Here is a 4,579-nt window from a genome sequence, read left to right on the forward strand (position 1 = left end):
TATATATATATATATATATATATATATGCACATACACATATATAGGCATAAAATATGTATATGCATATATATATACATATACATACATATATACATAGGTATACAGGGTGCGATGGGTAAATTGTTGCCATTTTATATTTTTAATTTCACGCATGCACATTGTGTCGTTTTGACTTTTTTGGACAACACAGTATAGTAGGGTCACTTGGGCACCATCTGAGAGAAAGACTGCAACATGATGCAATTCACACTGCCAGAAATTTAGAAACGACATACTGTACTACTTGGCATTCATGCCAGAAGCTCCAATATGAGCAGATGGGGAACACACAGAACACCTGTCAGTTTGCCATGTCCCCAAAACATGTACCATGAGTGATTAAAATCAAACATCCAGTCAACATCATGGTGTTTTGAGTGATTACTAGTGATGTCAATGTTATGCCTCTATTCATCTTCCCACGTGGCCTTAGACTTAACACGGAGGCTTGAATCAAGTGCAAGGAGGAGGTAGTGCTGCCCTGAGTCAAGAGGGTGGCCGCTAAAAGACCCTACGTCTGGCAACAGGACTCTGCACCAGGCCACACAAGCAGGAGAACCCAGTCATGGTTGTTAGACAATTTCTGCAACCACATAACCCCTAACATCTGGCCACCTAACTCCAGACTGCAACCTCCTTGATTATTATGTGTGGGGCGCAGTTGAGCAAGAGACCAACAAAACTCCTTGTAACACCAAAGATGAACTGAAGGCAAGGATTATGGCAGCATTCACCAGCTTAGACTGCTGGTCTTCCATAAACAACCTTGTCTGGACTTGTGCTTCAAAGGGGAACTTTCTATCTAGGTGCAATCCCACAGTCATTCATGACTGAAGCGGGCCTTTATTTTTACCTCTAGGTAGGTAAAGTATAGCTGAGAAACAGTAGCAGGTGTTCTGCTGTAGAATAGATACATGGTTACCCCAGCTGGAAAGAGAGAAAAGGTGGAGGTGATGGGCTGTAAGATGTACCTTCAGGGTATAAGACAAAATAGGGATATAGGAATACAAAGAATGGATGGGTAGGTTTGTGAGATCATGAAAGAAGAATGGCAGACAGTTAGAAATGAGGATAGATAGGAATGCAGTGAATGGTGAGCATGAGTGGAAGAATGGTCAATGGTGACTATCAAATTGGGAGTAAAACAAAGGAAATAGGAGTGGGTGAGACGGAAGATGAAAGCGGTGGTACAAAAAGATGTGGAGTACAGAGCAAGTGTATAATAAAACTGTAGATAAATAAGAAATAGGGAGATGATGTGAAGTACCATGGAGAGAGTAAGAAAGGGATGTACAGTGAAATAGATGACAGTCAGAAGTATGTAGGAGTGAATATAGTGAGTGATAAATGGTGGTAGAGGGCTGTCAATGGCATGTATGAGAAGGTGTCCTGGGGAGAGGGTTGTTCAGGGGAAATCAGTGGCAAGGGATGATAGTGGTATGCAGGATGGGTGATAAAAGAAAGTGGTTCGAAGGAGAAAGATAGCCAGTAGCACAAAAAAGGATGAAATATGTGCAGCTCTGCTCTCATGTAATTATAGCAACTGAATAAATAGCGCCATGGTTAGGAGAGTGGTAGAGACATGGTTGTTAAGAAGGTTAGTTGTGGGGAGGGCTTGTCATGAGCCGACAGACATTTAGGACATTTGCCAGATACAGATATAGGACTTCATTTTTACTGAGGTGGATGGGTCTTCTCAAGCTCTGTAAATTCCCAATAACCTCAATCCTTTCTGTCATTACCTCCATGAAACTCAACATCCTGAAGTCAATCTCCATTACATCATTCCATTCTCCTTCTTCCACAACATTTAGAACCTCTTTATGCAGATATCCTCATCCATCCACATCATATGACCATACCAGAATAGTCTTTTCTCTTGCACACAATTATGCCCAATTTTTCTCTCAACACATTGGCATTTTGTCACACATGCACACTGACATTGCACATCCAGCAGAGCTTGCTAGCTTCATTTTTATCTAGTTTTTACATGTCCCCTGTATTTACAGCCCATGTTTCACTATTGTGAAGTATTGCTGTTCATATACAAGCATTATACAATCTGCCTTTCACTCTGAGAAAGCGGGGCTTTAGTCGGCCTGAGGCTATAGCAGAAGACACTTGCTCAAGGTGCAACACTGTAGGACTGAACCCAGAACCATGTTGTTGGGAAGCAAACTTCTTACCAAACAGCCACACTTATGCCTAAGGAAAAAGGAAGAGCACAGACAATGAAGTCTTAAATATACAAAAAGATGGGATGGTCATGATAGGAAGTCCTTTAATCATAGGACTGCTTGCTGGATCAGAGCTGACTTAAGATCAAACAGCAACATCAAAGCATTAGATCCACTGCTAAGGAGGAGCCCTTATATGGTCATATGATCTACAAGAAATAGCAGCCAAATCTACTTCAATCCAGACCCTACCATTTTGAAACATGAATGAAAGCATTAGATAATGTTGCCCCACATCCCATGACTGGAATACCATCGATCACAGATATTCCACGTCTGCATGATCATGACTGACCTGGGGTCTGACAACAACTTCAACAGTGACAATCAATCATAGGACCCTATAGTAGTTGACTATAGAAAGAGAAAGTTAATTAACCCTCATTACTAATGAAATATGATAATTCATATGAATAAGAAATTAAAAGAAAATTTAAGTTTTAGTTTCAAACAATTCGAGCTTAATACATTTCTTTTGTATTTTATCAATTGTTCCATAGCAAATGTACTCTTGATAAATCACAATAAAATTGGGCTTAGAGGGGAAGGAAGGAACTCTTTCATAAAAGTACAAAGTTGTTTTCATTAGATTAACAGAGTAACTATTATTGCCACTGATTTTTTTTTTTCTTTTTTATAAAGGCATTTTGAGAAAGCAACAAATTTTCTCTTCAATTAACTAATTAGGTGACAAGCTGGTAAAACCATTAGTATGTTGCAGCACCACCTTGAAGGGTTCTAGTCAAACAAATCGACCCCAGGGCTTTTTTTTTTTAAGCTTAGTGTTTATTCTATTACCATCTTTTACGGAACCACTAAGTTATGGGAGACATAAACACACCAGTACTAGTTGTCAAGCAGTGATGTGGAGACAAACACAGACACACAGACGCAAGGTGCCATGCAGTGGGACTGAACACAGAACCATGTGGTTGGTAAGCAAGCTACTTACCACACAGCCACTCCTGCGCCTATATGTATATATGTATATATTAAGTATATGATTTAACTTACTAAACCAATTCATATATTTCTATAAAAGTTTTCATATCTACACTGATTTACACTAGTAAATTCAAAGGAAGAAACAATGTTAGAAATCTTTGGAAATTACTCCAATAAAAAGGAATAACTCACATTCGACCTTTTGAAAATCAATAGATATATAAAAGTATATATAATATATAAACATATATAAATGTGTGTGTGTGTGTGTGTGTGTGTGTGTGTGTGTGTGTGCATGTATAAGAGGTTTTGGTATCCAGAAGACCCAAGATGGCAGTTATGGCTATGTAAGTGCTACAGAAGGACCATAGTTAGACATCCGGTTTGATAATAGTACGAGTGTAATAGCAATAGTAATAAATAATAGTAATAGTAGACACCCGTATATATGTATATATATACATATGTATGTATATATATGTGCGCATATATATGTGTGTGTATATTTATATATATATGTATATACGTGTGTGTGTATATATATATATATATATATACATGTGCACACACACACACACATATATACACACACAGACACACACACACACATATATATATATATATATATATATATATGTAACACCTGAGATATACAGCAAATTAATAGCATGCCCATACAGACCTGTTTTTTTTTTTGCCTGGTTCCTTAGCACGTCCGAAATCACAACAGTATATAAGTCCTTTGTGGTAATATACTTATATCTGCAGAGAAAATTGTAAAGCAACTATATCAAAATTATCCCCTATTAAATCTGCACTTTACTGTATTTATGGTTCCTGTTACATACATCAGACCCACACCCTTAATGTAATTAAGGGAATAATTTACTTAGAGAAATTAGCCAAAGACCATATCAAAATGAAAATTGATAGTGAAGCTGGTATGATCATATTTAATGTAGTACGCATTAAAAAAGGTCACAAGAAATAAGTGCACAGTGAGTAAGAGATAATATTACTCAATTACTAACACTGATTTGACAGTTTTCTCGAAAACAAGAGAGACAACTCCAAGCAGGTTTCAATCTTATAAATCGTTCTTGAATGAAGCATAGATGCTACTGTTAAAGTATTGCTGAAGTAATCACTTAGCAAATATGCAATTAGAGTAATTACACTGGTAGGTACAGGAATTAACACTTTAGAGTTATAATATATAAATACATATATATATATATATATATATATATATATAGTTTTAGAGAAAAGAACCAAAGTTCATGAACTTATCGATGAAAATCCACAGTCACATATAGAAAAATTAGTAAGTAAATGCATGATAAATAAGTATAAT

The 4,579-nt window shown here is 36.8% G+C and overlaps 1 protein-coding gene across 1 annotated transcript in view; it reads right to left on the bottom strand.

Annotated features, from left to right (window-relative positions):
* The window catches only part of LOC106872895 (protocadherin beta-15), a 178,625-nt gene extending 174,470 nt beyond the window's left edge, over positions 1–4,155 (bottom strand). The window contains exon 1 of the mRNA XM_052973036.1: positions 3,908–4,155. The gene's annotated coding sequence lies outside the window, so the exon portion shown is untranslated. The remainder of the gene's footprint in view (positions 1–3,907) is intronic.
* Positions 4,156–4,579: the final 424 nt, after the last annotated feature.

The sequence above is a fragment of the Octopus bimaculoides genome, chromosome 14 (genome assembly GCF_001194135.2).
Source record: "Octopus bimaculoides isolate UCB-OBI-ISO-001 chromosome 14, ASM119413v2, whole genome shotgun sequence".
NCBI classification, from domain to species: domain Eukaryota; kingdom Metazoa; phylum Mollusca; class Cephalopoda; order Octopoda; family Octopodidae; genus Octopus; species Octopus bimaculoides.